This window comes from Nomascus leucogenys, chromosome 9 (assembly GCF_006542625.1).
Source record: "Nomascus leucogenys isolate Asia chromosome 9, Asia_NLE_v1, whole genome shotgun sequence".
NCBI classification, from domain to species: Eukaryota; Metazoa; Chordata; class Mammalia; order Primates; family Hylobatidae; genus Nomascus; species Nomascus leucogenys.
In genome coordinates, this window is record NC_044389.1 from 107,741,463 (window position 1) to 107,755,571 (window position 14,109).

Here is a 14,109-nt window from a genome sequence, read left to right on the forward strand (position 1 = left end):
ACTTTGGGAGGCCGAGGTGGGTGGATCACGAGGTCAAGAGATTGAGACCATCCTGGCCAACATGGTGAAACCCCATCTCTACTAAAAATACAAAAAAATTAACTGGGCGTGGTGGCGCATGCCTGTCATCCCAGCTACTTGGGAGGCTGAAGGAGGAGAATTGCTTGAACCCGGGAGGCAGAGCTTGCAGTGAGCCGAGATCACGCCACTGCACTCCAGCCTGTCGACAGAGCGAGACTCCATCTCAAACAACAACAACAAAAACAACAACAACTCTCCAAGGAAAAGGAAAATAAATTGTATAGGGGAAAAGTCATCCCCCGCCCTCATCACAGAGCTAACGTGCGGGATCAGGCTGGCCTGGCTGCGAGGCCCCTCCTCTTTTCATGACTCTGGGAGGCTCTGGACTAAACAAGAGCAGCTTCTACAGTGACTGCCGTGGGCTGCTGCACCTGAGTCCAGGATCCCACTTGTGTCTACCCCCTGAGCATCCCAGGCCTTTCTTCACCTCCAGAAGCGGTGGTTTCGGAGCTGCCTGTTTCCATCTAAAAGTGGCGTCTGCAGTAACCCGTGTTGTGCTGCTTCTGCCAATGGCCAGGATGGGCGTGGGCAGGGCCTCCTGATGGGTGGACACGACGGGGCCACCTTAGGAAGCCCACCACCCCCTTCCAAGTGTTCATTGTTGGACAAGGCTTTTTTTTTTTCTTTTTCTTTTTTGAAAGAAACCTGGCTAGAGAGTGGGAGAGTGTGGGGCCCACAGTGGAAAAGCCTTGGCCAGGCAGCCAGGCCTCTCTGCTGGGCCCGTGTTTGCTCTGTCAATGCCTCAGACCCCAGGAAGCCCAGAGACCACAGCTCGGCTCCAAGTTCACGTTTCTCCCTTTCCCTTAGACATGACATCCTCGGAAACATCTCGTAATCAGCAGCTTTCTGAAGAAAATCATTGTGAGTTGGAAGGAGGGGAAACATATCTGGGGAGCTAGGGTCGGGGATGGAGAGCCTCTTGGGGGGCAGAGGTGGGGTGGCGCCACCCCACAACTGGGGATGAAATAGAGACAGAACTCACATGCATATGAGTGGCTTTTCCGTGTCACTTGTCCTCTTGGGAGAGGCCTAGACAATGCAGCTATGGATGTGATTAATGAGCCGCCGGCCACACCTGGCAGAGCGGTGCAGGTGGAAGCCAGGGGACTTCCCTTTCTCCCTGTCAGTTACCCTGCGCTGTGCTGGGAACGCGCCCTGGTTTCTGCAGAGGAGATAAGCAAGTCCTGGGGAGAACATGGACGTTTGGCAGCCAGCGAAAAAGAAAGGAGGGGAAGGTAGACTCGAGATGGGGCCTGGGCACAGCAGATGAGCTCCTGCAGGTTGGAGAGAAGGGGAGTGGGGTGGGGGGTGCTGCAGAGAACCCAGGACCCAGAGGGGATGTCGTTTCGGAAAAATTTCCAAGTCATTGCCCTTCCTCCTCTGTACATCCTCGGTCAGCAGCGCTACCCAGGTGAACGAAGCCACATCGAATCCAGCACTGCCCATCCTTGGGAAGGGTCATCAGTTTCTGAGGTTCACTGAGGATCGCTGGAAGCCCCTGAGCTGAGTTTCCTTTGCAAGGTGGGTGCCCCCCACCCTGTGCCCTACTCGTTCGTTCTTTTGTGCCCGTTGTCTGGGAGATGGTGTAGATCCCATACCTCTGGCCTGCTGGCTCATGTCCACCAGGGCACCTGGTATTGGAGGGCAGAGTGCAGGGCAAAGGGCGATGGGAGGAAGGAGTGGCAAGTTACAGATCACCAGGAAGCAGGAGCCGAAGGGACCCTGGCAGATGAGATGCTTAGCCCCTTTGAGTCCTGGACACTTTGAGCATCTGATGAAATATGAAATTGAGGGACTCCTCTCTCTCTCTCTCTCTCTCTCTCTCAATCTCTGTCTCTTTGTGATAGGCCCTTCCTCTGTTGCCCCCGCTGGAGTGCAATGGTGTGAGCACGGCTCACTGCAGCCTTGACCTCTGGGACTCAGTGGACCCTCGTGTCTCAGTCTCCAAGGTAGTTGCGACCCCAGGTGTGTGCGATCATGCCCAGCTAATTTTTGTTTTGTTTGTTTGTTTTTTGTAGAGCAGGGGTCTTACTATGTTTCTCAGGCTGGTCTTGAACTCCTGGTCTTAAGTGATCTGCCTGCCTCGGCCTCCCAAAGTGCTGGGGTTACAGGCAGGAGCCACTGTGCCCAGCCAACTGTCTTTCTTAAAAAAAGAAAAAGGCTGACTCCCAGGTGGAGGTCCTGAGCCACGTGATCTCCTTCTAAAGCCTCCACCATGAAGGGTGCTTTGCTGTTGTGTCCTGGGGCAGCCGGGCTGTCCTGCCAAGCCTCCGGCCCTGGGGCTATGATTTAGGCCTAATTCATCCAGCTGGGGGCCTGGAATGACCCGCACTCCCGGGTTACTGCCAACGGCCCACCCCTTACAGTGAGCAGAGTTTTGGGCACAATATCCGGGATTGTTTTTTGGTTTTTGACCTCCTGTGGCCACAACTCTTCATTTACTTCCCTCTGCAGGACTTTAACGTTTAGGCCAAAGCAGTTCTCAAGACCTCCCTGCGAGGTCAGGGAGAGGCGAGCCTATTCTTTCTTGTTTAGGGGGTGACAGGGAAGCTCACACCCAGTGACCCGCCGCTGACCACACGGTCAGCACACAGCCAGGCCTGAGTGATTGGCTCCCAGCTGGGACCAATTGCTTCAGGTCCTTCCTGAAGCAAACACCTTGGCGCCCCTCTTTGGCGGGGCCTGCTAGGGTTACAGCTGAACAGACGGGTAAGAAAGGGAGAGAGAAACCCGGCAGGTTAAGTACAGCCAATTCCTGTCCCTGTGCGGTAGGGCTTGGCTGCTGTCGCCACCGAGAGCTGGGAAAGAATGGAGCTCATTATGTGGGGGGTGGAGGGGCGGCCCAGGGAGGTGTTAAGCAGAGAAAACGGGTTGAAATTCAAGTCGAGGCGATGCTGCCAGCCCGGCGCCTGCTGTGAGACAGTCCGATGAACTCTGATAAACCCGGAGGCACCTTTTCCACACCACGGTCCAGCCTGGAAACTTTAGCACCCTGTGGAGAGGGAAGGGCACTCGGGGAGGGGTGCTGGGAGATGGGGCGGCGGGCCATGTTGCTGGAGAGGCAGGAGAAGAGGGAAGCCCAATTTGCTCAGGACCCACGGGGTTGGGCCGCTCACCTTCTGGCTCTGGGGACTTGGGGGGTCTGCAGGAGGAGGCTGCAGCATGCAGGGCCCTGATGCAGGGGTGAGAAGAGGAGGGAAGGAGTGGGCCTGGCAGCAGGGAGGGCCCAGGTCCAGGATGCCACCTACCGAACCGCTGTGGCCACGAGCAGAGCCCTGGGATTGGCCCCTGTGCTGGGACATTGCTGGCTGCCGACCAACCCCCAGACAAGCTGGTGAGAAACGTCCTCTTGGGAGACTGCAGCCAGCCTCACAAACGCCCCACATTTCCCTTTCTAGGCCTGGAGATTGGGGTGACAGCGCTTCTTGGTGTCACTGAAACGCGTGTGGTTAATCTCAGCCCTTGGGATCCACATAAAACCATGTGACTGTGCTTCTCATCTGTAATAAATGATATACAAAGGATGCTGAAAGCAGGGCGTTGGAGAGAGAAGTGTATACCCGTGTTCACAGCAGCATTCCTCCGATTACCAAGAGGTGGAAGCAACCCAAAGTCCATCCATGGGAAAATGGTAAGCAGATATAGTATGAATAGATACAGACAGTGGGATATTATTCTGTTTTAGAAAGGAAGGAAATTCTGATACATACCACCGCATGGATGCACCTTGAGGACATTATGCTGAGTGAAATGAGCCAGTCACAAAAGGCAAATATTACATGATTCTGTGTATGTGAGGTCCCTAGAGTACTAATAGAGACAGAAAGTGCAATGGTGGTGGCCAGTGATTTCAAGGAGAGCACAAAGGAGAGTTACTGTTTAATGGGTGCAGAGTTTCCATTTTAAATGACAAAAAAGTTCTAGAGATATGTGGCACAAGAGTGTGAATGTGCTCAATGCTACTGAATTGTTCACTTAAAAATGGTTCAGATGGGCCAGGCGTGTACAGGCTCACGCCTGTAATCCCAGAACTTTGGGAGGCCCAGGTGGGCAGATCACCTGAGGTCAGGAGCTCAAGACCAGCCTGGCCAACATGGTGAAACCCCCATCTCTACAAAAATAGAAAAATTAGGTGGGCATGATGGTGGGTACTTGTAATCCCAGCTACCTGGGAAGCTGAGGTGGGAGAATTGCTTGAACCCGGTAGGTGGAGGTTGCAGAGAGTCGAGATTGCACCACTGCACTCCACAGAGTGAGACTCTGTCTCAAAAAAAAAAAAGGTCAAGATGGTAAATTCTATGTTATATGGTTTTTACCACAATAAAAAAGTGAGCATCATAGTGATAGTAAAATCTGACAAATTGCATGAGTGAAAGTTATAGACAAAACCTGTTTGTGAATATTGATGCACTAACTACACTTAAAGAATAACATACAATGGTTAAAATGATAAACTTTAGTTGTGCATATTTTAGCACAATTTTAAAAAGCCTTCCGAATTCTTTACTCTCTGACAAAAATCCTCAGAGGCTGAGCAGGACACAGGGAAGACGGCCAGGGAAATCCCAGACTGGCACTGCCAGAAGCTTCCAGCCCATTCCATCAGGGCACAGCCTGGGATGGGCTGGGTCCCCAGAGCTGCACACGCTGCCAGGATGCTGGTGACACATGGTTCAGCTTGGCCCCTAGATGGTGACCATCTGTCTAGGCCCTCAGTGAGAGAAAGGGGACCCTCCATTCCTCAATGTGGGGGCCTTGATCCTTAAACAGGGGCTGTCTTCGTTTCCTGAGAGGCCAGAGGCAAAATGAAAAAGCACAAGTGGATAACAGAACCCAAAATATAAATTCTGAAGGGCAATATCTAGTTTCTCTGTAGGATGGGACAGGGTAGGTGTTCTCTTCTCCTTCCTCTCCTGCTAATGAGATTCCCCTTATGAAATCCTTGCAAACTGCACCTGCTCCCATCCTTCTTAATAAGTCACCCAAATGATTGCACAGAAGCCATGTAGCATAATTTTTCAAATCTCTGCTTTTCTGATCAGCCTAAAAGGGCGTGACTGGGTTGACACTCCAGCGAAGGCAAAGGTTCCACGACATATGTCCCTGGGACCTCCCATTCTCATCTATAAACCCGGAACACTAGGATCCCCCCTCCCACAGCAAGAAGCTAAACCTTGATGAAAAAATGTCTTAATAACTGGTCTTTGTCATCATTCAAAATAATCAAAGTGGACCAAATGATGACCTGAACATCAGGTCATTGTATCAATAATTTACATTTTTTCTTTTTTAAAAAAAATTTGTTCTTTTAAAATTTTTTTTTAATTTTAAGTTCTGGGATACATGTGCTGAATGTGCAGGTTTGTTACATAGGTATACATGTGCCATGGTGGTTTGCTGCACCTATCAACCCATTATCTAGGTTTTAACCCCTGCATGTATTAGGTATTTGTCCTAATGCTCTCCTCTCCCCTTTCCCCCATATGGAACAAAAAAAGAGCCCTTATAGCCAAGATAATCCTAAGCAAAAAGAACAAAGCTGGAGGCATCATGCTACCTGACTATACTACATCAAACTATACTACAAGGCTACAGTAACCAAAAGAGCATGGTACTGGTACCAAAACAGACACATAGACCAATGGAACAGAACAGAGGCCTCAGAAATAACACCACACATCTACAACCATCTGATCTTTGACAAACCTCACATCTTTTGTTGTAAAAGAAAGATAGGAAGGTCCTGGACGGACATAGGTCTATGTGATGATACCCACAAAATGTTTCTACTTCCAAAATTGCTTCTAAAATTACAGTGAAAATATACCCTACTTTCTATTATAATATTTCAACAGTGACATGGACTTTGAAAAATATGAAAATGCTTTGTTCCTTGTGTGGAAGACCTTGAATGAGCATCCTTCATTAGGGGAGCTTCTGGGTGGGAATTACATGAAGCAGACGTCCCAAAGATGGTGGGGAGAGAGAACAAATTCTGAAATACCACTCTGCTTCCAGTGGTAGCTGGGCTGATAGCCCTCTGTTGTCAATTACAAACAAAGCCCAACTTGTATCTGATGCAAAATAATACATATTCATTGTTAAAAAAATGAAACCTTGGAAAATACAGATGGCCACAAAGAGTCTATTTCTTTTCAATTCAGTGTTTTATCTTCTTTGGTTTTTTTTTTTAAAAAAAAACAAAAAAGGGTTTTCAAAAGAGCCCTATTTCCAGATTATCAATAAGGAATAAAACACCTCTTCCGACAGTTTCAGGAAGCTATGCCAGGACACAGCAAGAAAGGTATTCTCAGAGGCGAGATTCAGGATATTTCACCAAAGCAGAAAAAGACTGGGCCCCCATAGTGCAATATGACTGGATTTTCTGCTTACTACGAAGGGAGCAGGATCCTACCCTCATAAGCGAACGTCTGTCCGACCCTCAGGAAAGACAACACGACGTCCTATCGCGGGGCACACCAGAAACGGGGAAAGGTGTGTGTCTCCCAGAGAATACTGTGAAGAACAAGTAGAGCCAGACTCCTGCCTGGAGCCTCTGAGACGCAGACCTCGTGCGGCCCACCCTCGGCCTCGCAGACACAGTCAGTGTTCTCAGTCTGAAGGACATATTATTTTATTGCTTTGAGGGCTCCTTGAGGAAATCCAAATCTCTGAGAGAACCTTCTTTGTGAAGGATGACGCACAATTCTGTTTGCCTCCACCCCATCCTGAGCGGAGGTGGCCCCAAGGCCAGTTTCCTGCGCTGGGCTGCGTGCCTGGCCGGGCCACTTTGTTCTGTTTTCAGGAACCCTTTTGGAGACACTTCAGTTGACTAGGACAGGCACGCTCTGCATCCCAGGACCAGCTCCAGCTCAGGATCTGGGATGAAGTCCAAAAAAAAACCTCCTGAGGCTGCGGGGGAAGAGTCACAGTCACCACTTGATGACAGAGTAGCATCAATCCCGGGGTCTTAGGCACGGGGAAACCCTCTCTCTTGGGAGCTGAAATCCCCTTGCACTTCTACCCATTACCAGGAAACACAAGGGAACCTGGATATTAAGGATATAGCTCAAAATCGTGTATGGGAGAGGGAGGAGCGGGGCTTTGAGGACAGCGATGGGAGAGGGAGGAGCGGGGCTTTGAGGACAGCGATGGGAGAGGGAGGTGCGGGGCTTTGAGGACAGCGAATGCAAATGCCGTGGAGACAACCCTTAAGGGCTCGTGGCCGTGGAGCACAGGGCAGAGCCTCCGAGTCCATGAAATTCCTCCAGCCTTCCAGTGCAAAGGGAGCTCTAGTGAGGTTTCATTTTCTGCCCTAATACATGTTTTGCCAAAACTCCTTCAAGATGAGTAAAATGGACACGTTTATGTTCCTCTGGAGGACCAGAAAAGTGGCGCCACTGTCAATGGCAGGTTAAATCCATGTAGTCAATGCTTTGAGAGCCAACAGCTGGCTACACAATCTTCCAACGTGGTCCCCACATAATTAATTACACATGGATGATATCATTGTTTCCGAAAGAGAGGGACACACGCCTCCATTCTTTTAGGTTGTATACAGACACAAAAATCAATAACATGGGCTCTCACTGTAAAGAAGTTATTCCCCGTTAAATCATTTTTCAATCCTTCTGATTCTGACAAGGAAAAAGAGAAGTCCCAGATTTTCTGACTGTGCATTTCACACTTCTTGAATGTCTACTTCAATCAAGAAATGTCTGGACCTGGGCTCTAAAACCATCAGCAGGCCACGATATCCATCTGCAACTGAGAAACGTTTCGTTTTGCAAACCAGTGAGACTAACAGGCTTGCAGTAGTGATTTAAGTCTTTTTTGCATAACAAACTTATAAAGTTTACTAAATCCACTTCGAGGAAAATATTGTCAATCATTGTCAGGGTAGTATAAGTTTATGGCAATAAAACCTCAAGGGTGGTAGAGGGATGACTTCAGACTAAGAAACACTTGGGCGAGATCTTTTCCTTCCCGACACCACCCGCTGCTCTCCCATGCTGGCCTCTCTTTCCAGGACTTGCCTAACTATTTCAGAAAGGTCAGGACACCCGCGGAAGACCAAGCCAGAGGTGGGCATGGCTCAAACGGATGCTTTCCTCATCAACACATCGTTTCTGAACTACATCCTTGCACTGATGAGGACAGTCTGTGGGCCACAGTGAAAACCTCAACCCCTCATTAGTTTTCCCTGGGGTTCCCTCACTTCGCAATAAAACTCTGAGCCAGGCTCAGCTCTGTGGAATCCCATTCATCAGCAATCACTCTAAGGCTAAGCAGGCCTCTGCCTGGGCTGCATGTGGGCAGATCGGATGTCCAGTGGCTGCTGATGTGGTGAGCACTGGCACAGGGAGACATGTGGTGACTTGAGGTCTCAGGAAAGAACTGGGGGTTTCCATTATCCTGGGCTTCCTGGGCAATGCAATCTGAAAATCAATTCTCATTAAACACAAGTGATACTAATACCTCTGACAGGGTACATCTTAAATGATAATTTAAAAGCATATTTCCTGACACTTGGCTGCTATGAAATGCAGCCCTATTTATGCCACCGAGGAGGCCTCACACTGAAGCCCTGTGGACAGCTCCCCCAGGAAGCGTCTGAGGTCCTGGATTGTCACTCATTATTTTAATCTGATTTTCTTTACTCAAGTGAAATAGAACCTGGCATTGGTGCTTTCTTTCACCACTTCCACCAGTGGTCCTTAAAAAACAATTAATGTTGTCGTAAGCCAAAGAGTGAAGACTTCATCTTCCACTAACACGGTCTTTGGTTCTAGCCATGGATAGTGCTTATTAATACGTGCAGCTGCATCCCACAAAGGTTTATAAACTTCTACAATTCATGAGAGCTGTGGCAGCTGAGATGTTACATCCTTATTTGAGTGTCACGGTGGAAAGCATCTCAGTGGCTGAGGCCATGGAGTAAGAAGTGGAGCTGCCAGGGTCCTCGCGGACACAGACTTTCAGGAAAATATGAGAGTTTTTACAGTGGCCAGTCACAGTTACTGATTTGGCACTTTTGGTTTCAAAGTGTCTAATTTTATCTCAAAAACTTTCTATTGGGAATAATGGGAAGGTTCAATGTCTCCTACATTTGAACTGGACTTATTGATCATTAAAACGTATCATTAGGACAGAGGAATAGGCAACCAGACCCAAACAAGAAAAAACACATCCAATCTATGTTACATTAGCTTCCCAGGGCTGCCAAAACAAAGTACCACAAACGCAGAGGCTGAAAAGAACAGAAACTGATCATCTCACAGCCTGGAGGCCGGAAGTCTGCAATCAAGGTGTTGGCAAGGTCGTGCTTTCTCCGAGGTCTCTAGAGAGGATCCTTCCTGCCTCCTCCAGCTCCTGGTTGCCCCACGCATTCCCTGGCTTGTGGCCACATCACTCCAGTCTCTGCCTTTGTTTTAACCTGGCTATCTTCCCTGTGTTTTTTCTTCTTAAAAGACATCAGTCTTCTTGGATTAGGGGCCCACCCTACTCCAGTATGACCTCATCTTAACTAATTACTTTTTTTTTTTTTTTTTAGATGAAGTCTCACTCTGTCACCCAGGCTGGAGTGCAGTGGTGCAATCTCGGTTCACTGCAACCTCTGCCTCCCGGGTTCAAGCGATTCTCCTGCCTCAGCCTCTTGAGTAGCTGGGATTACAGGCGTGAGCCACCGTACCCGGCCAACTAATTACATTTTTAGCCACTCTATTTCTAAATAAGGTCACTTTCCTGGCTGGGCGCTGTGGCTCATGCCTGTAATCCCAGCATGTTGGGAGGCCGAGATGGGTGGATCACTTGAGGCCAGGAGTTCAAGACCAGGCTGGCTAACATGGTGAAACCCCATCTCTACTAAAAATACAAAAAATTAGTGGGGCATGGTGGTGCATGCCTGTAGTTCCAGCTACTGGGGAGGCTGAGGCATGAGAATCTCTTGAACCCAGGAGAGAGAGGTTGCAGTGAGCCAAGATCATGCCACTGTACTCCAGCCTGGGTGACAGAGTGAGACTCTGTCTCAAAATAAATAAATAAAATAAAATAAAATAAAAATAAGGTCACATTGTGAGTTACTGGAGATAAGGACATTAACATATATTTTTAGGTGACACAATTCAACCTATAAGTCAGGTAGAAAGAGAGATTAGTTGATAAATGATGTTGGGACAACTGGATAACCATTTAACCACTGGAGGAGCGGGACACATCCGTAATTCTTTACTCTGCTCCTTACACTGAAATGCCAAATAGATCCAAGTTTTAAATGTGGAAAATCATGAAAGTATTAGAAAGAGAACAGCCAACTCATAAGACTGACAGGCTGCTACACTGTGAAAGTACTTTACACATGTCAAAGCTGAACCCTCACAACAATCCTGCTCTTATCTCCAGCTGAAGAAATGGAGGCAGGGGGAAGTTAAATAATTTGCCTGAGATCACACAGCTGGGGAGTGCTACAGCTGGGTTCAAACAATGGCAGTCTGTGCTCTTAATCAATTCCATATGATGAGTACAATCTCAGAGGAAGGCAACTCTCATGTCTGGTGCTTACTTTATGCTCTTACGTAGTGCCTGGAAATCTTATAATGCATATAGGTTACTTGAAAATTTATAGGAAGATAATTTGCACCCTCTCTTTCCTCTTCCTTCTGCCTGCCATGGCCTTCCTTCCCAGGCACCCTCTTGGCAGGGCCTAATTAGATGGTTGATCTGCCCCAGATCTGCAGCTGAAGGAGCCTAGTAGCTTCTATGATGAAACTTGCTTTGGAACTACACCCTATTTCCATATCCTTCTGGAATTTTCCACTGATATGGTCTGGCTTTGTGTCCCCACCCTAATCTCATCTTGAATTGTACTCCCATAATTCCCACATGTTGTGGGAGGGACCTGGTGGGAGATAACTTGAATCACGGGGGTGGTTTCACTCATACTGTTCTTGTGGTGGCGAATAAGTCTCATGAGATCTGATGGGTTTATCAGTGGTTTCCGCTTTTGCATTTTCCTCATTTTCTCTTGTCGCCACCATGTATGAAGTATCTTTCGCCTCCCACCATGATTCTGAGTCCTCCCCAGCTATGTGGAACTGTAAGTCCAATGAAACCTCTTTTTCTTCCCAGTCTTGGGCATGTCTTTATCAGCAACATGAAAACAGACTAATACATCTGTTTTCTGTGGTGCTGAGCCAAACAACTGCCTCTGATTGGGTCAAGTGCACACCCCCTTTCCAGGGTCTGCAGACGGCTTCCTGGTCTTTTGTCTCCATCAGTCTTCCCAAAGGTGCAAGTGCTCGTGAGTCACCTGGAGAATGTGGTGCCAGGTCAATTCTGGTGTTGGGGGAGGGGCATGAGTCTGAGATCCTCTATTTCCAACACTCCCCCAAGGGAGGCCCACACAAATGACTGTGGACTGTGCTTGGAGTAGCAAATGTCTAAATCTCTCTTCTCCATCAGCTCTAGCTGGTACAACTATGTCCGTCTGAAAATCAGGGCCGTGGACCTTTAACTAAAAAGACCAAAGAACCAAGACTAAAATGCTCTCCTAAAAATCTGTCTTTCCTAACGTGCTCATAGGAGCGTGCCCCAGGGAAGAAGAAAAAGAAGCTTAGGGCTGCCAAGCTTTCCTATTCAACTTGTTGAGACTTAGCCCCAAGAAATAAACCCCGCCAAAGCTTCCACGTGGAGGCAGGACTGGTAAAGTGGGGGGAGTCCCCACAGTCAGGCATTTGCCCAAAAAGACCAAGTGACCAAAAAATGACACACCACTACACTGATAGTTTGGGAGTTATCTGCTAAGTGTAAGTCCTTGTGCCAGACACACATTTATTTTGATAATAACAGTAGAGAAATGGGGTAGTGCTCTGGGGTCTTAGAGTATGCTTTTCTTCTAGGATCACAAAATGCTTTAGAGATAATATCTTATCCCTATGCAAAAACAGCCGTCTCTCCCTCTTGCCAGAGGAAAGGAACTACAAAACGATGTCTTAATGATCACCTAAGCATGATGGCAGAGTCACAGCCAATAACCAAGGCTCCAGACTCTCACTTCTGTGAGTGCTTATTGCTAAGTTCGCATTAGCGGGGAAAGAAAAGGTACTGGCATGTACTAAACCCCATTCACCAGTCACTTTGTCAGGTCCTTCTTACAGGGAATTGCATCAGAGTAAACAAGGGACTAGAATCAAACTACTAACTCAACCTACTGACGTTCAAAGTAAATATTGATTTTGGATATAGAAAGTCATTATTCCGTATAGTATATTAGGAGAGTGGGGCATCACAGGGAAAACACCATCTATGTGGTCACCAAAAAGTTGCTGGAAGGTTAAAGGATTCTGAAATGGCACCCTTGATACTTTATTGATATATGTCCAGTACTGCAAACACTGAGATATTTGTTTTATGCTATTTAAACAGATACGTGCCACATACTTGTTAGGTAAGCACAAAGCCTATTAATTAGGGGACATGAACATAAGAAGGAATGATAATGACATCTGTCTTCAAGGAACCTACTGTTTGGTAGAAAGATAAGAAAGGCAAGTATATAATAATTTCATCATTTACCAGCTGGGGAAGTTGAAAAATGGTATTTAGATATCCTCTCTGTTTCGGGAAGTAGGACGGATCATGGAGGCAGCCGGGAGGAATCAGCAAGGGAAGATGAGATAGGGTCGGTTCGGGGCAGAGGATGCCCCCTGCACACTGAGGAGTAGCACACCCACTCCAGCAGCCGGGCAAACCCGATAGCACTCACTCACTCTGACCCTGTCTCCCTAGAAGCCCCGTCTCTGCTGCAGGTGGAGTTTGCAGCCAGCAGGAGGATTCCAATCAGCCCTGTCAACATTATCACCAGTTCTGAGAAAGGAGCAGTGGTGAACTTTGTTCCCTGGGTCACTGGAACTCCAGTAGAATTGCTGATTAAAATGGGCCGTGAGGCCACGCGAGGATTCCAGGCCACGCCTGCCGCACTCCACTCATGCCAGAGGGGACCCTCTTTTCAATGACACACACGGGTCCCAGATGGTGGGTAGCCTACCACTGCCAAGAAGTCAAAAATCCCCAAAAACTCCACTTCAAATTAAGTTTCTGAATTCCTTTGTGTTCTTTTGTAGACAAAGTAGAGTAGAGACGTTTGCAAATCTCTTCCTGAACACTTGAACCGTTAAGAGTTAGCCCATGCGGGTCCACCGGTCCTTACTCACCGCTCCTCCTGCTCGCATTCCACCCCCTACAGCTCCTGGAATCTCCCGGACGCGAGAATCTCTGAGGCCCAAACACTCAGAACACCCTGCAAACTCCCAAAACCCTGCCGGAAAGATGGGGAAGAGGGCGTTCAGGACTTTCGCTTTTGGATCTTGGGCCTGCGCTCATGTACTGGCCTGGTCTTAGCCGAGTTAAACTCCCACACGCAGAACTCAGAATTCCAATCCCAAAGGGTCCTTGATCCCTCTCCAGCCTGTCTCGCATCATGCAGGGCAAACCGTCCAAGCTGGCCTGCTCGGGATGTGGGCCGGCTGTGTTATGGAAACACTGCACGGGGCCATGGCAACAGCAACGGCAGCCCCATCCTCCCTGCCTGGCAGACGCAAGCCCCGATGCCTGCACACAGGACCAGCCGCCTGCACAGGCAAACTTATTCTAACAAGGAATGAGCCTCCGTGGCCTTGGACAGTGAATGACTCCACAGGTCCTAAGAGCCATACCTATGGTTACAGTCGTGGGATACAAAGAAGGAAAGAGACATACTTGTTTCAGCTCCATCTTCCTCTGCATAGGATAGTTTTGCTTTTTGGATAAGGAAGGGAATTTATGTCAGGCTTTCACTCCTTTCTTTATATGTGACACTATTGAGCCCTCCCCACCCCATGCACCTACTGTTTGCACGCTGTTTGGTGACAAGCCATGGGGTTTTCTCCCAGGAAACCAACTGTCTCTGTCCTCAGGGAGTTTACCATCAGACGTGAAAAACACCAAATGAGGCTTCTTTTTGAACTTTAATCTTTGCTTTAAAAATATAAA